Raw genomic sequence first — 24036 nt, 5'->3', positions numbered from 1 at the left:
CCTGAGCTGTCAGCACAGAGCCTGATGGCAGGTCTTGAACTCATGAACCATGAGATTATGACCTGAGCCGAAGTCAGACGCTTAACCTACTGAGCCACTCGGGTGCCCCACCTTTGACTTTTATGTGACATTTTTTATTATTACTCATGCATCAAACTAATGGTTTTAACTTGTCAGTATTTCCTCGATTGGGGTCTATATAAAGTTTAATTTGGAGTATAGTTGCCTAAAGATAAAGAACGGTTTATATTCAATTAACACCTAATAAACTTAGACACTCAAATTTTTATTTTGATAGGGCCAATTCCAGTGTGTCTCAGAAATTAACTTTAGCTTGTCAATTTGCAGAACAAAGAAATGCCTGTCAGGAAAAATATATATGGAAAAGTAGTGGGAGAATTTGAGTACTTATTAAGCTCTACTGTGTTTAGGTGCCGGAACTTAAAATAGTATCTTATTAAGTTTTTGCATTAGATCAGATACGTCAAAAGAGATGCAAAGATGATTTCAAGCAATATCAGCTCTACCCTATAAGAGGTTTATGATTTTTTTTTTTAATTTTTTTTTTCAACGTTTATTTATTTTCGGGACAGAGAGAGACAGAGCATGAACGGGGGAGGGGCAGAGAGAGAGGGAGACACAGAATGGGAAGCAGGCTCCAGGCTCTGAGCCATCAGCCCAGAGCCCAACGCGGGGCTCGAACTCACGGACCGCGAGATCGTGACCTGGCTGAAGTCGGACGCTTAACCGACTGCGCCACCTAGGCGCCCCTGATTTTTTTTTTTTTTTAAGTTTACTTATTTTGAGAAAGAGACAGCATGAGTGAGAGAGGAGCAGAGAAGAGGAGACCAAGAATCCCAAGCAGGATGGGTGCTGCCAGCACAGAGCCCAGTGCAGGGCTTGAAACCACGAGATCATGACCTGAGCCAAAGCCAAGAATCAGATGCTTAACCACCTAAGCCACTCAGGAACCCCTGTGATCTTTTTTTTTTTTTTTTTTTTAAGTTTATTTATTTTGAGAGAGCAAGTGGAGGAGGGGCAGAGAGAGAGAAAGAATCCAGCAGGCTCCACACTCATTGCAGAGCCGGACTGTGAGATCCTGACCTGAGCCAGAACCAAGAGTTGGACACTTAAACAAACTGAGCCATCCAGGTGCCCCAACAGGCTTTTTTTTTTTTTTTTTTTTTAACGTTTATTTATTATTTTTGAGACAGAGAGAGACAGAGCATGAACGGGGGAAGGTCAGAGAGAGGGAGACACAGAATCGGAAGCAGGCTCCAGGCTCCGAGCTGACAGCACAGAGCCCGATGCGGGGCTTGAACTCACGGACCGCAAGATCATGACCTGAGCCGAAGTCGGCCGCTTAACCGACTGAGTCACCCAGGCGCCCCCCAACAGGCTTTTGATCTTAAGGGAGATGAGTACACAAATAGATCTTCTCTCAGTCTGTATTGGTTTTCTAGGGTTACTGTAACAGTGCCACAAACTGGGTGGCTAAACCCACAGAAATTTATTGTCTCACAGTTCTGGAGGCTACAAGTCTGAAATCAAGGTGTGAACAGGGTTGGTTCCATCTGAGGGCTCAGAGGTAAGGATCTTTTTCAGGCCTCTGTCCTTATTTTGAAGATGGCCATTTTCTCTCTGTGTCTATGCATCATCTTCCCTCTGTGTGTGTCTCTATTTGTGTCCAAATTTTCCCTTTTTATAAAGACACTAGTCCTATGGATTAGGTCTCATTCTAATGACTTCATCTTAACTTGTTTACCTGTATAAAGATCCTATCCCCAAATAAAGTCACATTCTGAAATATAGAGGCTGGGACTCCAGTGTATCTGTTTTGGGGGGATACAGTTCAACCCATAACACAGTCCCTGGAAGACAGTTCTCTGCCCTAGGAGATCCTACAATTTTTTATTTTCCACAGTCGAAAGAAATGAAGACTAAAGTTTACAAGTAAGTAAACTAGAGTTGCTAGGGTGCTTTCTCTCATCCGCTTTTAGTTTGCCTTTTTAAAATTATTTATTTTAGAGAGAGAGAGAGAATCTAAGCAAGCTCCACACTCAGCGCGGAGCCCAACACAGGGCTTGATCCCACGACCCTGGGATCATGACCTGAGCCAAAATGAGTAGTCATACTCAATCGACTGAGCCACCCAGGGGCTCCTAGTTTGTTTTTTGAAGGCAGAGCTAAATTATTTCTAAGACCCCAAACACATCATCCTCAAATCTGTTCTTCTGGATTTCACTTTTTTTGAAACATTCCAGAGTAAATTCCAGTATCTCTCACCTCTTTACTCAAATGTCACAACTCTTATTTAAAATGATGTCTATGTATTGTTGTCCCCTTACCTTCATTTTTCTTCATAGCCCTTCTCATAGCCTGAAATTACAGAACACGTATCTACCTGAGAGATCTTGAGAATAGGACTTTGCTGTCCCAGCATTAGCTGTTTGCCAACAGAAACTCAAGAACCAGGTAGATTCAGATATTTAGGGCTATTTTTTGTTAACCTCCTGCTCAAATATAAACATGATAAAGAAAGACTCTGAGCTATTTTTTTTTTTTCTTTTTGCTCATGGCTGCATTTCCAGTGCCTAGAAACGTACTCAACATACTTATGAGCACTCAGTAAAAATCAATTGACTAATGAACAGATATTTGCTTACTCCCTTTCCCTTATTTCCTACATGCAACGCTACAATTTCTGTATCAGGTCCCGTAACAAGCATAGGATAAGCAGAACCTCTATGTTCCCTATAAGGTACATTTTTTTTACTGCCCTCTTTTTTACACACTGGGCAGCTGAAGGACAAAGAGCTTCCTGAATTAGCAATTTATCCAAAGTCATGGAGCTCTTGCAAACTGTAGAGCCAGGATCAAACCTAAGTCTCTTGGCATCAGAGACCTTGGCTGTTGTAACCACTACCTCGACAGCGTCCCTGTATCTTTGCTTTCTACTCCCACTATCTTTTACCACCTTCTTGACAAAAGAATTTTTCTAAAGCACTCTTGTTGTAGGGTCACTTTGTGCTTAAATGGCTTGATGACTTCCACATAAAATAGTGCTTGACATTTAAGGCTCTTCACAGTCTCTCTCCTTTAGGGGACTTGTTGTGGGGGGTGGACATGTCATGGACAATTGGAGGAGGATGAGTAATAGCTAGTGATGAAAGAGAAGAAACGTGCCTTGTGTGCATCTCTTTTCTAGACATTTGGGATACAGGCATTGAGCAAAATAAATGTCCTCGTGAGACGTACATTCTGGGAGTGTGGGAAAGAAGACAATAAAATGTCAAGTACTAAAGAAAAATAAAGTAGGGTAAGGGGGTAGGGGAGGGCATGCAGCCAACTCCTGTTTTATATAGAAGTGTCAAGAAAGTTCTGTGAAAAGGCAGTACCTTAAAAGAGATGTGGTCAGAGAGATGGGTTTGTGAGCCAGTGAAAAATCGGATCACGAAAGACCTTGTAAGACCTTTGTGAAAACATCTGTTTTGAATGTAGTAGTTGCCCGGTAATGGTGGTTTATTAAAGATCACCAGTTGTGTTTTTGTTTTTTAACAAAATGAATGTTTTTTAACATAATGAAGTCTAAAATGCTGCCTGTGGAAACCTAGGCTGCTGGGATTAGAAGATCACAGAGTGCCATCTAGTGGTTGTTTGTTGTAAATGTGGGTGAACCTTCCGGATAGTAAGCAGGCTCTACAGTAGTTTGTTTTGCCAGCTCAGACATATAAATGGAAAATTTGGATGCCTGAAGAAAACTTTTGCTTATGAACTGTTTGAGAGTAAGTTGCATTGTCCCCTTTACCCCTGAATACTTCATGTATTGCCTTAAAACAAGGACATTCACTTACATAATCGCAATTATCAAAATAAGAAATAAGGCATTAATACAGTATTATTATTTAATCTGGATCTTATTCAGATTTTGCCAATTGTCCCAATGAGCTTTGTAGGAAAAAAAATTTTTTTCTGGCCTACTATCTACGTTAAGATTGTGCATTGCATTTAGAACAGTTCCATGGCCTGCCTTTGTCTTTCCTGGAATTGATATTTTTGAAGAATATAGGCCATTTATTTTCAGACTGTCCTTCAGCTTGGGTTTGTCTGTTTCCTCATGATTCAGGTTATGCATTTTGGTACCACCTAAGTTAATCTTCCTTGGTGAATCATATCGGCACAGCAGACATATCTGTCCCAGTATGGGTGGTGACTACCAAGTTTCTTCAGCGTATTATTATGGTTTTCTCTTTTGTAAATCATAAGTTCGTTATGGGGAGATATTTTGACCTGTGTAAATAACTTTTCCTCATTGAAATTTCACTGCGTTAGTATCCATTATTGATTCTTGCCTAAGCCAGTTATATGACAGTTGCAAAACAGTGATTATATAATTCTCCCATTTCCTTATAGAGTTAATTGTCAGCATTTTGTTATTAGAAAAAACTTTTCCTTTTCCCCATTCATCATCCTAGTCATAATCATTGGTATGAACTGTTTTTATTCGGTGAGTTTAATCCATTACTCTCACTATTTGATACTCATATTCTTTCATATTTGGCCAGTGGGAGCCCCTTCAAGGTGACACCTTATCTTTCAACAAGTCTCTTTCATTCTTTATTTACACTTTCTAGCACAATAGCATGTTCCAGATTCATCTTGTACTTTGCTTGCTCCAACCATGGGATCAGTCCTTTCTCTAAGGAGCCCTTTTATTTTATTTTATTTTATTCTATTCTATTTTATTTCAAAGGTTATTTTTGAGAGAGCGTGAGTGGGTGGGGAAGAAGGGGGAAGAGAGAGCATCTCAGGCAGGCTCCACATTTGTCAGCACTGAGCCCAACAACGAGGCTCTATCTCACGAACCTTGAGATCATGGCCTGAGCTGAAATCCAGATTGGATGCTTAACCAGCTGAGCCACCCAGGCACCCCAGCCCTGGTGTTTAGAAACCAAGATTTGGATATGATTTTAAGGTCTTAAATTTTTATGTTGGACAGTATGTTGGCATAGTAGTAGGTCTGTGACATCACAATTCTTTATTTCCAATGGAAAGCTTAGGTGGCAGAACCTGTGATAACCTCCTCATGCCTGTTTGTTGGCATTGCCCCACAGCGAGTAGGCTGTTTGGAGCAATGGTAATTAATGTAGTAGTAGTGAAACTCCATATTTCTGTCCTTCACACAATGCCATCGTAGAATGTGTGCTTAATACGTCACCTAAAATATTGAGTACGTGAGAACTCATTTAAATAATAATTAGTTCTCCCTAAACTAATATATAAATTTCCTACCTAGTGACAATATTCTGTTAAAACTAAAACAGATTTTAACTTTTATGGAAAAATACAAATGTTAAGAATGGTAAAAATTCTGAAAAGTGTAGTAATACGGGTGGTATGGGAACTTCCCAGGTATTTTAAATGCTATGAAGTTATAATACTTAAAATTGCTTGATCCTGATGCCTGAATAGACAAGACAGTGGCACAGAATGGAGACTCCAAAAAGAAGTAAATACATGGGAATTTAACACCATATAAGTTGTGTTTCAAATGAATTCAGAAAAAAATGGATTCCAACTGCTGTTGGAAGAACTGGGGTAAAAAAAGGTTATATTCTTACCCTGTTCTTAACATAAATAATTAGAGATGGATCAGAGATTTAAACATTAGAAAAGAAAACGGAAACCATGAACATGTAAGAAAAACTGTAAAACTTAAAAGTGAAATAATCTTAGAGGAAGGCAGTCCTCCTAATCATGACCAAAAAGCTGTATATATAAAGACTGAAATATTTTATCCCATAAGAGTAAAAAATGTATGCATAGCAAAAGGTAAAAAGGAGAGTCAAAACCAAAGAAACGTTGGGGGGGAGAAACTTTTAGGGGCTCTTGGGTGGTTCAGTCAGTTAAGCGTCTAAATCTTGATTTCACCTCAAGTCATGATCTCATGGTTCATGAGAATGAGCCCCATGTTGGGCTCTGTGCTAATAGTGTGGAGCCTGCTTGGAATTCTCTCTCTCTCTCTCTCTCTCTCTCTCTCTCTCTCTGCCCCTCCCTTACTCTCTCTCTCTCTCTCTCTGTCTCTCTCAAAATAAACTTTACAAAACAAAACAAAGGAAATCTTTTGAACCTGTGCTCAAAGTGTGATGTTCATTTGGCGTGCAGTTTGGTTCATTTGTTAGTGTTTGCATTCCATTTTGGGTGCTCCTCGCATCCTGGTTTTTATTTTTTTTATTTTGGGAGCCAAAGGACACACTACTGTGGTTCTGAAAGTCAGAGCTATACAAAATATCTACCCAGAAGTTCGCTTCCTCCTCATCCCAGATACCCGGGCCCCATTCCCCTCTCTTTCCACCCCTTTCCCACTTGCCCGTTGTTGCTTTAGTTGCTCTGTTAGTCCCACTGTGTTTCGTTTTGCACAAATGAGCAGGTGTGTGTATTTTTTTTTTTTAATAACCTCTTCTTTCTTTTATGGAAGGTAACATGGAATAACTTGTTTGCACTCTGCTTTTCCCATTCAGTTACTATTAGACTATCACAGGTTATAAAGAACTTCCTCATCTTTTTTTTTTCCAGCTTCACAGTGCTCAGTTCTGTGCATGTACCACAGTGTATTCAACCACTCCCGTGTGTGAGCGTTTAGGTTGTTTTCAATATTTAGTAATTACAAGCAAGGCTGCGGTGAATAGCCTTGTGCAAATGTATTTTCATTCGTGAAGGTGTATCCTCCAGGGTGGATTCCTAGAAGTGGGATTGCTAAGTTGAAACCCAATGAGATTTATAATTAAGTATTACCACATTTCATTTCAGCAGGATTGTGCTGTGCGCATTCTCACTAGCAGGTGTATCAGAGTGCCCATTTTCCAACAGCTTCACCGGCAGAATACTTCTTAATTTTTGGCAGTCTGATAGGTGAGAGATGGTGTCTTGGTATTTAATTTACATTTCTCTTTCAGTGAGTTTGACCTTCTTTTCATATCTGTGGAGGGTCATTTTTACCTCTTTTTGTGAATTGTCTGTTCTCCATTCAACTTTGTTATTTGAAAAAAAATTTAAGCCTGCAGCAAAGTTAAAAAAAAAAAATGGTGTGATAACCTGTAATCATCTTCTCCTGTATTTACTAATTGCTGACATTTTGCCGTATTTTTTTCCATCTTTCTATACCAAAGTACACAATTTGATGACTTTTGGCAACTGTATGCATCCGTGAAACTACCACAATAATCAAAGTACAAAAATTTTTGTTGTGCCAGATGTTTCCTCAAATTTTCCTTTTTGCAGTCCATCCCTTCCTACACTGCTGGCCCCAGGCAGTGACTGATCTGTTCTCCGACACTACACATCAGTTTACATTTTCTAGAATTTTAGGGGCGCCTGGGTGGCTCAGTCGGTTAAGCGTCCGACTTCGGCTCAGGTCATGATCTCGCAGTTCATGGGTTCGAGCCCCGCATCAGGCTCTGTGCTGATTGCTCAGAGCCTGGAGCCTGTTCCATATTCTGTGTCTCCCTCTTTCTCTCTGACCCACCCCTCTTCATGCTCTGTCTCTCTGTCTCAAAAATCAATAAATGTTAAAAAAAAAGATTAGAATTTTATATAAATATAAATACACAGAATGTATTCTTCTGTATTTGGCTTCTTTCATCGTGACGACTTTGACATGCATCCATGTTTTATCTATCAGTAGCTTATTTCTTTTTATTGCTGCGTAGTATTCCAGTGTGTGGCTATACCACCATTTGTTTCTCCATTCACTTTTTGATGATCATCTGGATTGTTTCCAGTTTTGGGCCTCTAATGAAATAAAACTGTCTATGTGGTACTTGTTGTTGAAGCATTTGGAAGTGGCAGGTCTCATGACACATCATCTCTAAATACTTCAAGATACATCTAACAATGACATTTTCCTTTAATAAATGCAATAACATTATTACACTGATAATGATCACATGTAAGAAAGTGAATATTAATTCAATATCATCTAATACTCCAACCATATTTATATTTTAGTATTTTCTCATATATGTCTTTTATACCATCTTTCTTTTTTTGGATCTAGAATTTAGCCAGGGTTCAAGCATTACATTTGCTTATGTCTCTTTATCTTTAGTTATGTCTTAGCTTTCTGCATAAGGAGATATTCCAGGTTCTCTATATGCTGTCCCTGCCCCAGACTGGAATCTCCCATTTTTCCAAAGACCTTCCCCTACCCCCTTGTGCTTTTTAGTGAGGAATTATATTTGGAAACCGAGGTCTAGATGCTGGTCCTGCTCATTGCTATTAGGGTTCTGTTGTTTCTAGGCCCTTTCAGTGGGCCTAGAGGGCGGAGCTAGGAAATATATTTAAATATATATTAAAAAATAGGTAGGTAGGTAGCTTATGGTACTTCCAATTGAAATGTACTATGGGTTTTCTTCACTTTCTCCCATTCTGTATTGACATATCCCTTCTTTGTTCTCAATGAATCTATATTCCTTTTTCTTTCCTCCAGTTACACACAAGTACTTTCAAGATTACATGTCACTATCAACACTAAGTCAATTAAGTGCAAGATTTCTTTTTTTTTTTTTTTTAATTTTTTTTTTTTTCAACGTTTATTTATTTTTGGGACAGAGAGAGACAGAGCATGAACGGGGGAGGGGCAGAGAGAGAGGGAGACACAGAATCGGAAACAGGCTCCAGGCTCTGAGCCATCAGCCCAGAGCCCGACGCGGGGCTCGAACTCACGGACCGTGAGATCGTGACCTGGCTGAAGTCGGACGCTTAACCGACTGCGCCACCCAGGCGCCCCAAGTGCAAGATTTCTTTATAGTTCTTTAAGTCCTCATGATAATATCCCACTTAAGGATGCATAGACAACTGTCCAGAATTAATTTTTCCCTATGTTTTATTAATTTATTTTTTCATCTGTTTACATTTAATTTTAGGTTTGATTTTTTTTTTTTTTAATGTTTGTTTATTTTGAGAAACAGCATGAGCAGGGGAGGGGCAGAGAGAGAGAGAGGGAGAGAGAATCCCAAGCAGGCTCCTCAGCACAGAGCCTGACGTGGGGCTCGATCTCATGAACTGTGAAATCATGACCTGTGAAATCAAGAGTCAGATGCCCAACCAACTGATCCAACCTAGGCTCCCCTTTAAGGTTTGATTTTTTTTTTCCCCCATCAGTTTTTTCTTTTCATTTCAGTAATTAAAACGTTGTACATGGCTCAGGAAGTCGATTCCCATCCCTTTCTCCTTTTTCTTGTTCCCACCCACTGCCTAAAGGTAACCATTTCATTCATTTCTGACTTATTTTTTTGTAAAAATGAGCAAGTATTATATATTATTTTTCTTTCTTCTACATAAGGCAGTAAGCATACATTCTTTTGCACTGTACTTTTTTTCTCCTTAACATTGTATTCTGGAAATCACTTTGTACCTGTTCTTAGAGATCACCATTCTTTTTATGGATTTCCAAGTTTTTTAAGTTCTTGCTTAACTTCAGAGACACCCCAACTGGAAATTAGAATTGATACATATGGGTGTGATGATTGCAAGAAAGTTGATTAGGCACAGGAGTCAGTACATCCTTAGGCAAAGAAATGGCCTGTTTGCTTCTATGTTTTAGGTAATAATAACTATTTACAGTGTATATAGGATTGCCTGCTTTTTACTCTAACATTTTCATTTTTTTTATTAAAAAAACTTTTTTTTAATGTTTATTTCTTTTTGAAGGAGAGAGAGAGAGATAGACAGAGCATGAGCTGGGGAGGGGCAGAGAGAGAATCCAAAGCAGGCTCCAGGCTCTGAGCTGTCCGCACAGAGCCAGATGCAGGGCTTGAACTCACGGGCTGTGAGATCATAACATTTTCATTTTTACTTAAGACAACTACCAATGTGATCAACTTGAATTATAGGGCTTTTTACCATCCTTTGAGATTCTGTGTTTCCCTATCAAGTTGGCAAAAAAACAAAAAATAATATATGGCATTGAAATGGAGAAACAGGGTGGGAGGGAGGAGAGGGTGGGTGATGGGTATTGAGGAGGGCACCTTTTGGGATGAGCACTGGGTGTTGTATGGAAACCAATTTGACAATAAATTTCATGTATAAATAAAAAAAAAAAAAGAAATGGAGAAACAGTCATACATTGCTAATAGGAGTGTAAATTGATATAGCATCTGTGAAAGGCGATCAGTAGTATGTATCAAAAAATAAATTAAATTGCACATACCCTTTGACCTGACTTTTCCTTTTCTAGGCATTTGTTACACTGATATACATATCCATGTGTAAAAAAGTATTAAATACAAGGGTTAGTAGTTTGTGACCGTAGAAGGAAATGTCCCACAGAATGCATACTTTTTAAAAATTAGGGTATATCATGCTCCCATTAATAATGAAACACCTGGGGTACCTGGGTGGCTCAGTCTGTTAAGCGTCTAACTTTGGCTCAGGTCATGATCTCACAGTTTGTGAGTTCAAGACCCACATCGGGCTCTGTGCTGACAGCTTAGAGCCTGGAGCGTGCTTTAGATTCTGTGTCATCTTCTCTCTATGCCCTTCCCTTGCTCTTTTAAAAACTAATTTCTTAGGGGGAAAAAGGAAACACCTGCATCCCTAGTTAAGGCATTATTCTGAAATGTTGCTGAATGAAAAAGGGATGCCTTGAATATTGTATTGTATGCTAACAGTAGTTAAAAATAAGGATATGTGTATATGTGCACCCATGTACACCCATATATACATTTACTCTTGTATAGAATCATATAGGAGAAACTGGCTTGTATTCCCTTTGGAGAAGGGAAAAGGGATGGGGAGCTGGAGTAAGAGAAAGACTTGACTTTTAACAGTGAGTAACAAAAGATCCAAAGTAATAAGTGGCTAAAACAAGATTATTTCTTCCCAGTGTAAAATTCTGGATGTATCCTTAGCTGTTCACAGTGGCTTACTCCACAAAGTGTCATGGACCCACAGACTCCTTGCTCACTTCTGCCATCCTGGATTGTGCCCCGTGTGTTCAGAGGCCCAGGTAGCATCTGTTTCAAGCATGGGAAATGGTGTAGGGTGCTTGCCAGTTTCTTGAGGAGTTTCCTTCTACATGGCCTGTAAATAGCTGCAAGGGAGACTGGGAAATATGGTGTCTTTCTCTGGTATGCCTTGTGTCAGCTTAAAAACAATTACTGTAGGGGCTCCTGGGTGGCTCAGTTGGTTGAGTGTCTGACTTCAGCTCAGGTCATGATCTCGTGGTTAGTGGGTTTGAGCCCTATGTTGGGCTCTGTGCTGACAGCCCAGAGCCTGGAACCTGCTTCAGATTCTGTGTCTCCCTCTCTCTCTGCCCCTCCCATATTCATGCTCTCGCTCTCTCTCTCTCTCTCTCTCTCTGTCTCTCAAAAATAAACAAACATTAAAAAAATTTTTTAAATCTTAGTTTACCCTAAAAATCAAGAAGTGCATTAGTTCTTTTGAATGACTGCTGCTTGAATTCATTTGAGATCAGAGGGATTTCAAGTGACTACAGAGAATAAACTAAACTTCAGATTTCTAAAAAGTTTTAGGGTATAGAAACATTTTCAAGTAGGTTTTATTAAAAGGAAATAGAAATTAGGCAGACTTCCAAATTTATGAATTTTTCCAAACTAAATTATGGGAAATTGTTCTGTAATGTCTCCTCTTAAAGGTGTGCATTTTGTAATCTTAAGCTGACCCACATGTATTTCTCCTACTTGTTTTTGTTGTTAGCACCCCATTCTTTGTGCTCTTTCAAGGGCCCCTTGCAAATGAAGTGCTTGTCTCCAGATCTGCTGTTCTTGCCTCCTTTGTCTCAATCACTGCTTATTGCTGCTCCATTACAGGACCTTTCCTTAGGAAGAGCTCTCCGTTTCCTGTTGTTTGCCAAATGGCAAAAACTCTGAATACTCAAGGAGAATTCAGTTCCTTGGCTTTGTACTAATCCAGGGATAGCTTTAATTTCTATTAAAAATAGAAGGAAGGGAATACCATGCCCTATTTTAAAGTCAGTTCTATTGAGGTGTAACAATACAGTAAAATGAGCAAACAATAAAATTAACCCATTTCATAGTATAGTTCAGTATATTTTGACAAATGTATGTATCCATGTAATTACCCCCTCCCCAACCTGACCCCGGGGCAGGTCTTCTTTCTTCATTTTAGATTAGTTTGGTCAATGAACTAATATAAAAGGAATCGTACAGTATCTACTCTTTGGTGTCTGTCTTCTTTTGCTCAGCATAATGGTTTCAAGATTGATCTGTGTTTGTTGTATGTTTTAGTAGTTGCTTTTTATTGCTGAATACTAATCTATTACATGCCTGTACCTCAGTTTTTAATCTTTTCTCCATTGATAGACATCCATGTTATTTTCTGTTTGGGCCTATTATGAATAAAGTTTCTCTAAATTTGTGTATAAATTATTGAGTGAACATATCTTTTCATTTTACTAGGATTGGATCTAAGAGAAGCATCAAAATGTTTTCTTAAAGAACTCAACAGGAAAACATTCCTTTTCATGGAATCAGTAGATAGAATGAAACCTTGATGTAAAATTGAAGGATGATTATATTTATTAACAGGAGCCAAAGAAATAAGTCTATTCAATTCAGTAAACATTTGAATGCCTATGAAATATGAGGGAGTATGTAAAACAAATATGGATAAGGGGGGCACCTGGGTGGCTTAGTTGAGCATCTAACTTGGGCTCAGATCATGATCTCATGAATTGTGAGTTTGAGTCCTCCATTAGGTTCTCTGCTGTCAGCCCAGAGCCCGCTGTCCTCTCCCCCCCGCCCCCCACCCCTTCCCTACTCATTCTCTCTCGCACTTGCTCTCTCAAATAAATAACTTAAAAAAAATTTTTTTTAATGTTTGTTTTTTTTTGAAAGACAGAGCACAAGCAGAGGAGGGGCAGAGAGAGAGGGAAACACAGAATCCAAAGCAGGCTCCAAGCAGGCTTTGTCAGCACAGAGCCCGACATGGGGCTCGAGCTCACAAACTGTAAGATCATGACCTGAGCTGAAGTCAGTCACTTAACTGACTAGCCACCCAGGCATCCCAATAAATAAATATGTTAGAAAAATTAATATTGTTACACGGATATTCTACCTGCTGACTAAATCTGGTTGACCAGATGTCAAAGAAACACTTTTCATTCTTGAACAAATATCTGCTTTACAAAAAGAAAATTTCTGCTTTGACACAGATTGGTGGTGTATATAAATGGAATTCATAATCATACCTGTACTAGATTTCTATAAGCTACAAGAAAATGATTTATTACCTATAGTTGTACCATGTCAGGAAAGTAGATTTAATGCTTTCCTGTGTATCCCTTTTTTTTTAGTGTTTGAAGTTATTAACCACAGAAATCTAAATTTCCAACAAATTAGAAATAATAAATAATGCATCTGTGTGGAATATTTAATGTTTTTAAGTGTAATAATAATGACTATAAGCATAAGAAAAGTTTGATTCTATCCTAATCCTTTTCCTCAATGATGAGAAATTTCAAAAACCTAGAAAAGCTGAGACTAGCATAATAAATACTTAGTAGATTTAGCCATCTAACTAACACACACTAGGTGTGTGTTAGTTAGATATGTGTATATAAATACTTCTTTTGACTGAACTGTTTGAAAGTAAGTTGTAAAAACCATGACCCCATATCCCTATATACTTCAGCTTGCTCCTCCTAAGAATAAGGATGTTCTTTCACATATCTTTCTTAGCTGTGGTAATAGTATTATGGACAATAATTCCTTCATATCATCTCACAGGCAGTTTATATTTATGTTTCCCCAGTTGCCTTATAAATGTCTGCTGTTTAAATCATGATTAAATCAAGTTCTCATATTTTCTGTGTGTATATCTTTCATCTAAAACAGTTCCCCCTACCCCACCACCATAACTCCCCTCCCCCCCCACTCCCAGCCAAGAGATCAGACCAGTTGTCTTAGAAAATATCCCACACTCTGGATTTGTCTAACTTGTTTAACTTGTTCCTCCTTTCCTTGCATTTCCTTAAAACTGGAAGTTAAGACGAAAAGATTGATTAGGTTTCAGTTAAACATTTTGATGAGAGTATTCAAGAAGGTGTTGTGTATCTCATATTGTATTGCTATGTGTAATGGGAAGTTTGACCATGTGGTTATTGGAATCTAGGTTTTGAATAATTTTTAAGGTAAAACCTTGTTACAGTACATGTCCCCTTTGGATTACATTAGAAAACATTAGTATTTGTGAATATATTGAACTTGATGGCTTTTCTGTCCCCCCAAATGGGAGAACAAGTTTTGATTTTGTTGCATACTTTCTCCTCCTGGACTATTTTCAGTAGTGCATAAAGAACTAGATGGAGGGGCGCCTGGGTGGCGCAGTCAGTTGGGCGTCCGACTTCAGCCAGGTCACAATCTCGCGGTCCGGGAGTTCGAGCCCCGCGTCAGGCTCTGGGCTGATGGCTCAGAGCCTGGAGCCTGTTTCCGATTCTGTGTCTCCCTCTCTCTGCCCCTCCCCTGTTCATGCTCTGTCTCTCTCTGTCCCAAAAATAAATAAACGTTGAAAAAAAAAATTAAAAAAAAAAAAAGAACTAGATGGGAAGGAATGGCTGCGATGTAATTTTGTTCTGTATTCCCATGTACTTTGGTAAAATACTTAAAATAACTTTTCCTCTGTTATGTACATAGTCATTACATAAAGCGGTGGTGGACTTTAACCTCCTTGTGGTTTTGAATTAGGCTGAAACAAGGAGGCTTGGTCTTTTTGGAATAAATTTGAAAAGTAGATGTGTATGCAGTTTTTAAAGTTGACATTTTTGTTATTTAAAAAAAATTTTTTAATGTTTATTTATTTTGAAGGAGAGAGAGAGAGAGAGAGAGAGAGAGAGAGAGAGGGAGGGGCAGAGAGAGGGAGATACAGAATCCAAAGCTGGCTCCAGGCCCTGAGTTGTCAGCACAGAGCCTGACCGCCAACACAGGGCTCAAACTCAGGAACTGTGAGATCATGACCTGAGCCGAAGTCAAGACACTTAACCAACTGAGCTACCAGGGTGCCCCGATGTTATTTAAAACATTGCTTTTTTTAAATCTGTTCTGTCTTTGGAGAGGAAAGATTGTAACATGCTTTATGAGTTCGAATTTCTAAACTGTATTCCTTTGAAGTGCAGAAACTGCCCTAGATGGGAGCTGTCAGTTGACTTCTCTATAACATTTTAGGCAATATGTAATAATTTGAAGTCAAGAGATATTTTAAGGTTACCATCAAATAATTGCAGTCATGAATGATTTGAACATGTCCAAATAAAATAAAGGGGAGGAAAATCATGTAACAAGTTCAGACTTCTTTTTTTCTTCCTATTGTTTCTCTATCATTAATGAACAACTGCACTTCCTTGAGAGAAGCAACAGAATTGTGTTTGCTGGCATGCTGGTGTATAAGCATCAGGCACAAATAGATGAGCACAGCGAAGCAGCTTTATAGTTACAAGAAAAATTCTCCTCTCTCAGTATCAGAGTGCTTTTGTATACGTTAATCATGTAAGGAGCTTTACTGAACTCACTTAAATAATTTTTCTTAGTGGCAAGCAACAAAATAAGATCCCTTATTTATTGACAGGGATAGCAATGGAATCAGTAGCTTTTAGGTGATGTTTCTGTTAAAAGAAGAAGATTCTAGAAACAGTGATTCATCTATGACAAAAAGTGCCATTCTAAAAAAAAAAAAAAAAAAAAAAACCTTCCATCTAATAAATATTTTCGAAGTCCAGATAGTGTTTTTATCTCAAATAATATCGTGTCTTAAAATTAATTGTACTTGGGTTAAATGCAGGTACCTTTCTCCCAAAACTTTTACATTGCATTTCTCAGACTAGCTGCCAGTATTTGTTAATATTTAAACTATCACAGAGAAGAGCTCCAGCCAAAGAGACTATCCAGATTTCTCTATTAGAAATAATAGTACCTATTACTAGACACTATCTTAAGCCTTTTGGTGAGTACTACTAACTCATTCAGTGCTCAGAGCAACCTTATAAACTTGGTGCTTTTATTTTTACGACTTTATAGACAAGGAAACAGAGACAGGTTAAGTTACTTGCCTAAGATCACACAGGGAATAAATAGCAAAGCCAGGATTTCCAGGATTTGACTGTAGGTGAGTTATGTTGCAGTCCATGCTCTTACCCCGTTATAACATCTTTCATAGGATATGATTATCTGTTTGGCATTGAGATTCTGGAAGAGGGGAGACAACAGGGCACAAATGTTCTGTAGAATCTAAGGTCTTATGGTCAATTCATATAGAGGAAACTCTTTTTTTTTTTTCCTTACATAATCTGAATTGCCATGAATTCCCTTATACCGTCCCTTAATCTTATTGGGACTATAAAGGTACAGGAATAATGCTAACTTCTTTCTGCAAGTGTTTATGTATAATGTTTTTGTGATTTTTGTTTTGGGAAACAAACTCTGGAGCTAGAGGTCAGAGGGCTCTAAGAGGGAGGTCTTAGGGAAAACACATAGACAAGAAGTATGCTTCACACTGGAAGAATCTAACAGTATGATAAATAAGCTTTTTAAAAAAAGATAGTAATGTATACTTTAGAAGTTCATTGCACAGAAACATTTAAAAAATAGTAGAGCCTGAAAATGAAATACATTGATTAAGGGGTACAAATAGGTGATCTTTTCAGCAATTACAATTTTTGTGTCAAATGAACAAATTGGCAGTCAAATTTGACACTAATGATGATTTAAACAGCCAATAAATTCACTTAGCTCTCTCTTGTTGGATGGTTAGGTTTCTGGTTTTTTCCAAGATGAATTATGTCTCTTGGTATTGAAAAAAAAAAAAAAAAGAATGGAAGCCTTTTTCTTTTTTAATGTTTACTTATTTGGAGAGAGAGAGAGAGAGAGAGAGAGAGAGAGAGAGAGAGAGAGAGAGTTGCAAGCAGTCTCTGTGCTAACAGTGCGGGGCTTGAACTCACGAATTGTGAGATCTTGACCTGAGCTGAATTCAAGAGTCAGGATGCTTAACTAACTGAGCCACCAGGTGCCCCTAGCATGGAAACCTTTTTAAATAAAAGCTACACAGTGTTCTGCCCTACCCTTTCCCCAGTCATGGGCCTATTTCCTAAGGCAACTACTTTGAGCTGTTTCTTTGTAGCTGGTTGCTTTGTTTTATTGGAATATAATCGACATGTAACATTATATTCATTTCATATTCTGTTTAGTGCACATCTCCATCATGCTTATTGCTATTTCTTGATTGCTCAGCTTTACCTATTACCGTCTATTCCTGCTATGATTTTTTTAACTTGAAATTTTATTTATTTATGTATTTATGAGAGAGAGAAAGGGAGGGAGGGAGGGAGGAAGGAAGGAAGGAAGGAAGGAAGAAAGAAAGACAGGAAGGAAGAAAGAAAGAAAACGTGCAAGCTAGGGAGGGGCAGAGGGAGAGAGGACAGAATCCCAAGCAGGAGCCCCGAGCCCAACGCAGGGTCAATCTCAACGACTGTGAGATCATGACCTGAGCTGAAATCAAGAGTCAGACACTTAACCACACTTAACCGACTGAGCCACCCAGGTGCCCTAAGTCCTGCTTTGATTAAAGAAGACTTAATTCACTTATCCTACCTCTACTCTCTCTCCCCTATCCTAGAGCAGAGTCGTACCGTCTTACCACAATATAAGTTTAGAACATTTTTACCACTACCACCACCACCATCCCCCACCAAAAACAAAAAAGCCGAAACTGATTACCACTCACCTTACACCTTTCCCCTAGATTCTGGCAGCTAATCTACTTTCTGTCTCTGAATTTGCCAATTCTGGACATTTCATGTAAATGGAGTATTATATGAGGTCTTTTTGTGGCTGACTTCTTTCACTTAGTATAATGTTTTTAAGGTTCATCCATGTTGCAGATGTGTCAGTACTTCATTTCTTTTTATGGCTGAATAATATTCCATCATACGAATATATATACTTTTATTTATCCGTGCATCAGTTGATGGACATTTCAGTTGTTTCCACTTTGGGGCTATTAAGATTAATGCTCTTGTGAACAGTTGTGTACAGTTTCTTTGTGTGTGGACGCATGTTTTCATTTCTGGATATATACCTAGAAGTAGAATTATTGGGTCATATGGTAATTCTAACGTTTAACATTTTGAGAAACTTAACAGACTTCCAAAGTGTTTATATTATTTCACATTTCCATGAGCAGTGTATGAGTATTCCAGTTTCTCCACATCCCCACCAACACTTGTTATTTCTTGTCTTTTTGCTAATAGCCCTTCTAACAGATGTGAGGTGATATCTCATTAAGGTTTTGATTTGCATTTCCCCGCTGGTTAGTGATGTTGAACATGTTTTCATGTATCTGTTGGCCATCTCTCTGTCTTTGGAAAAATGTCTATTCAAATCTTCTTTTAGAAGATCTAAATTTTAATTGAATTTTGTCCCTGTTGAGCTTTATGAATTCTTCAATATTTTGGATATTAGCCCCCTATCAGATACATGATTTACAAATGTTTCCTCCCATTCAGTAGCTTGCCTTTCATTTTGTTGATGGTTTCCTTTGCTGTGCAGCTTTTTAGTACAAAATATAGACCCATTTACTTTTGCTTTTGGTGTCAAATTAAGAAAAAAATCAAAACCTTTGCCAAGGAGTTTACCACCTATATTTTCTTCTAGTAGTTTCATGGTTTCCGGTCTTATAAGTGTTTAATCTATTTGTGTATGGTGTAAAATAGTGGTCCGATTTCATTCTTATGCTATGACTGTCCAGTTTTCCCAGCATTGTTTATTGAAGAGACTATTCTTTCCCCATTATATATATTCATGGCTCCTTTGTCATAAATTAATTTAAACCCATATATGCATGGATTTATTTCTGGGTTCTCTATTCTGTTCCGTTGATCTATGAGCCTATTTTTATGTCAGTATCATACTCTTTTGACCACTGTAGCTTTGTAATGTAGTTTGAAATCAAGGTGCATGAAACTTCCATCTTTGTTCTTTCTCAAGATTTTTTTGGTTACTGGTTTGTTTGGGGTTTTTTTACAGTTCCATACAGAATTTTAGGGTTATTTGTTCCTTTTTCTTTGTAAAAGGCTATTGGAATTTTGATGGGGATTGCATTGAATGTGTAGATTGCTTTAGGTAGTATGTACATTTATTTAATCAGCAATATTGATTCTTCTGATCCAGAGTATAGACTGTCTTTACATTCTTTTGTGTCTTTTTCATTTTCTTTCATTAATGTTTCATAGTTTACAATATACAGGTGTTTCACCTCCTTGTTAAGTTTATTCCTAGGTATTTTATTTATGGTGTTATTTTCTTAATTTCTCTTTCTGATAGTTCATCATTATTATATAGAAACACAACCAATTTATGTGTACTGATTTCTGCAACTGAACTGAATTTATTAGTTCTGTTCTTTGATGGAGTCTTTAGGTTTTTCTATATATAATCTCACGTTATCTGCAAATAGTGACAGTTGTACTCCTTTCCAATTTGGATGCCTTTTATTTCTTTTTCTTGCCTAATGGCTCTGGTTAGGCCTTCCAGTACAGTGTTGAATAGAAGCAGTGAGATTAACATCTTTGTCTTGTTCCTGATCTTAGAGAAAAGGCTTTCTTGCTGTTGAATACAGTGTCAGGTGTGGGCCGTGTCATATGTGACCTTTATTATGTTAAGGTATGTTCTCTCTATACCTACTTTGTTGAGAGTTTTTATCATAAATGGATGTTGAGTTTTGTTAAATCTTTTTCTTCATCTATCAAGATGATCATAATTTTTAATCCTTATTATTATTAATATGTGTCATGTTGACTGATTTGCGGATGTTGAACCATCCTTGCATCCCTGGAATAAGTCCCCCTTGATTGTGGTGAATGATCCTTTAATGTATTGTTGAGTTTGGTTTGCTAATATTTTGTTGAGGATTTTTGCATCTATGTTTATCAGGGATATTAACCTGTAATTTTCCCACCTTTTGGTATCCTTGTCTGGTTTGGGGATCAGGGTAAATCTGCCTTCGTAAAATGAATTCGGAAAGTCTCCCTCCTCTTCTGGTTGTTGGAAGAGTTTGAGAAGAATTGGTATTGTTCTTTGACTCTAAGGTAGAACTTACCAGTGAACCTGTCTGGTTTTTGTTTGCTGGGAGATTTTTTATTACTGATTCAGTCTCCTTCCTAGTTATTGGTCTGTTCAGATTTTCTGTTTCTTCATGATTCAGTCTTGGTAAGTTATATGTTTCTAGGAATTTATGCATTTCTTCTTGGTTGTCCAGTTTGTTAGCATATAATTGTTTCATAGTAGTCACTGATAATCTTTTGTGTATTTGTAGGCGCAGTTGTAACCTCTCGTCTTTCATTTCTGATTTTGAGTCATCTTTTTTTCTTAGTCTAGTTTAAAGGATTGTTAGTTTTGTTTATCTTCTCAGAGAACCAGCCCTTAGTTTCATTGATCTTCTGTGTTGTCTTGTTAGTCTCTTTTTTATATATTTCTGCTCTCGTTTTTGTTATTTCCTTCCTTGTACTAACTTTGAGCTTTGTTTTTCTTTTTCTAGTTCCTTGAGGTGTAAAGTTACGTTGTTTGAGACTTTTCTTGTTTCTTAAGGTAGGCATTTGTCACTATGACCTTCCCTCTTAGAAGTACTGCATCCCACAAATTTTGGTACGTTTCAGTTTCATTTGTCTCAAGATATTTTTTTATTTCTCTTTTAATTTTTTTGACTCATTGGTTGTTCAGTAGCATGTTGTTTAATCTCTTATTTCCTAGTTTTCTTGTAATTCTAGTTTCATACTGTTGTCAGAAAAGATGCTTGATATGATTTCAGTCCTTTTATATTTATTAATACTTGTTTTGTGAACATACAATCTGTCTTAGAGAATGTTGCATGTACACTTGGAAGAGTGTGTATTTTGTTGCCTCTGGGTGGCATATTCTGTATGTATCTGTTAAGTCCATCTGGTCTAATGAGTCATTTAAGACCTTAGTTTCCTTATTGATTTTTTGTTTGGATGATCTGTCCATCAATGTAAGTAGGATATTAAAACTCCCTGTTATTACCATATTATTGCTGTCCTTTTCTCCCTTGAGATCTGTTAATATTTGCTTTGTATATTTAGGTGCTTCAATGTTAGGTACATACGTATTTATAAATGTCATATCCTACTGTTGGATTGACCCCTTTATCATTTCATAATGCCATCTTTGTCTCTTATTACAGTCTTTGTTTTAAAGTCCATTTTTTTCTGATAAAAGTATAGCTAGTCCAGCTTTCTTTTGGTTTCCATTTGCATGGGATATCATTCTATACTTTCATTTTCAGTCTGTGTGTTCTTACATCTGAAGTGAGTCTCTTGTAGGCCACATATAGATGAGTGTTGGCTTTTTATCCATTCAACCATTCTATGTCTTGATTGGAGCATTTATTCCATTTACATATAAAGTAATTGTTGATAGGTATGTACTTAGTTGTTTGCTGACTGGTTTTGTAGTTCCTCTCTGTTTCTTCTCTTGCTCTCTTCCTTTGTGATTTAATGACTTTTTTTACTGATACAATTGTGTATTCCTTTCTCTTTACCTTTTGTGTATTCACTATAAATTTTTGCTTTGTGGTTACCATGAAGCTTACATACAACAACTTATATCTAATGATCTGTTTTAAGTTAATGACAACTTAAGTTTGAGCCCATTCTAAAGCTCTCCCAACCCATGTTTTTTGTTTTGATGTCACTTTTTACTTGTGTATCCCTTAACTGTATCCCTTAACTCATTATTATAATCATAGTTGTTTTTACTGCTTTTGTCTTTTAACCTCCATCTAGCTTTATGGTGATTAATTATTTTTCTTTACAATATGTTTGCTTCTTGAGTGAGATACATTCTTACGTTTTCTTGCTGCCACTTAGGGCCTTTTCTTTTCAGCTTAAAGAAGTCGCTTTAACATTTCTTTTTCTTATAAAGCTGCTTTAATGGTGATGAACTCCTTTAGCTTTCGCTTGTCTGGAAAACTTCATCTCTCCTTCAATATTGAATGATAACGTTGCAAATAGGGTACTCTTGGTTGGAAGGTTTTTTTCTTTCAGTACTTTGAATACATTGTACTTTTCCCTTCTGGCCTGCAGAGAATTCTGCTGAACAGTCTGCTCATAATTTTATGGTGGTTCCTTTGTACATAATGAGTTCTTTTTCTCCTTGTCTTTAACTTTTAAGATTTTAATTGTGTGTCCTGGTGTGGATCTCCTTGGATTCATCTTTTTTGGAATTCTCTGGGCTTCCTAGATCTGGATGTCTGTTTCCTTTCCCACGTTATAGAAGTTTTCAGCCATTATTTCTTCAAACAAGATTTCTACCCCTTTCTTTTTCTCTTCACCTTCGGGACCTCTATAATGCAAATATTCATCCAGTTGATATTGTTTCATAAGCCCCTTAAACCGTCTTCACTTTTTTTCCTACTCTAATTAAGTTTCACTGTCTTTGAGTTGACCGATCCTTTCTTCTATTTCATTCATCTGCTGTTGAATCTCATGTATTTTTCAGTTCAGTTATTCTATTCTTCAGCTCTGTGACTTCTATTGGGTACTTTTTAGTATTTCTTCTCTTTCTATTAAAGTTCTCACTGTGTTCATCCCTTCTTCTCCCAAGTTCAGTGAGCAGCTTTGTGACCATTGTTTTGAACTTACCTCTGTTTCGTTAAGAGTTTTTTTTTTCTGAGGTTTTATCTTGTTCTTTCATTTGAAACATATTCTTCTGATTGATCATTTTGCTTGACTCTGTTGGTTGGTTGAAAACAGCCACCTCTCCCAGTCTTGAAGGAGTGGCCTCATGTAGGAGATGAACCTTATTGTTTAACCCTACCCCAACTCTTTGTTGTCTTTCAAAACTTTGTGTTTGTCCAATTAGCCTATTATATTTCTCATAGATCCCAGGATTTGAGAATATGCCCAGCAGTTCTTAATAGCTCCCAGTAATTGAGAATGTCCCTAAGGGGAGGATTTAAGCACCTAGAATCAGGCTCTTTGGAAGCCAGACCCGTAGGCAGCAGCTTTTAAATGTGTGCAGATACATACATTCCTGTGGAATCACAAACATAAGTCTTACTGTCCAGTGTCCCCTGGGCAGCAGTTGCAAAAATCAGGCCTCTAGATAAGTGTATAATCTCTTTTCTGGTAGATACTGGCAAGCTGGAGCAAGGCAGAGGAAGAGTGCCAAGAGGTGTCCACAGCTACGTTCCTTGAGAGCAGCTCTGTAATCTACTAGATGTATGCCAAACCTGAAGCCTGTCTCTGAGACTGAAGTCCCAGGACAAGCCAAGAGGTCTCCTTCACAGAAAGACTAGGGGTTGTGCCTTGATATGCAGTCTGCACAGTGCCCTGGAGATAGTTTCCTGCCAAGAAGCATCTCTTTGACTTCTGCAGTCCCATGGGACTGGAATGCAAGCCCCATCGGCCACCAGAACCAGGTGATGATAGGTTATCCTCTCAGTGGCAGCTTCAAAAACCAGGGCACAGGACATAAAAACCAGAGTACCAACTGCATGTAAAATTACCCTCTAGCAGGCCCTGGTGCTCCAGAGCATGGCAGGAGAGCACAAAGATGGTGCCTGCCCTCTGAAGTCCCTAGAAAGGATTACAGTCAGCCCCCTAGATGCATGTTTAATCATGTTGATTTTGAAAGTAGAAAATCAATAATCTGTCAGTAACTTATGTTACTTTAACAGCTATACCTGTAATTGTATATCCTTTTTTGTTTGACTTTTGGTGGTTTTCTGGAATTCTATTTTTCTGCTTTGTGTCGTCTCCTTTTATCATGTACCTCCAGTGTTTCAGGTATACTTTCTTGTCTATGTGTTTTCCCTGATATCTCTCTTAGAGACCTCTGGTCTCTGGCTCTGGATTAATTTCAGATTAAATGCATTTCAGGTTTTTTTTTTTAATTCCAGTATAGTTAACATATATGGTGCTATATTCGTTTCAGGTGTGCAATATAGTGACTTAGCACTTCCATACACGACCTAGTACTCATCACAAGT

General features: G+C 37.8%; 1 protein-coding gene and 1 long non-coding RNA gene across 2 annotated transcripts in view; both read left to right on the top strand.

The window, feature by feature from the left end:
- The window catches only part of SRPK1 (SRSF protein kinase 1), an 81905-nt gene that overhangs the window by 10999 nt on the left and 46870 nt on the right, over positions 1-24036 (top strand).
- LOC147580906 (uncharacterized) lies at positions 7617-8960 on the top strand. The gene is made up of 2 exons (XR_015251194.1): positions 7617-8533; positions 8782-8960. It is a non-coding gene; the product is annotated as an uncharacterized LOC147580906 (long non-coding RNA).

The sequence above is a fragment of the Puma concolor genome, chromosome B2, assembly GCF_028749965.1.
Source record: "Puma concolor isolate L17-30 chromosome B2, mPumCon1.1.hap2, whole genome shotgun sequence".
Classification (NCBI taxonomy): domain Eukaryota; kingdom Metazoa; phylum Chordata; class Mammalia; order Carnivora; family Felidae; genus Puma; species Puma concolor.
The sequence above is the reverse complement of the archived record's forward strand: the minus strand, read 5'-3'. Positions and strand labels throughout refer to the sequence as shown.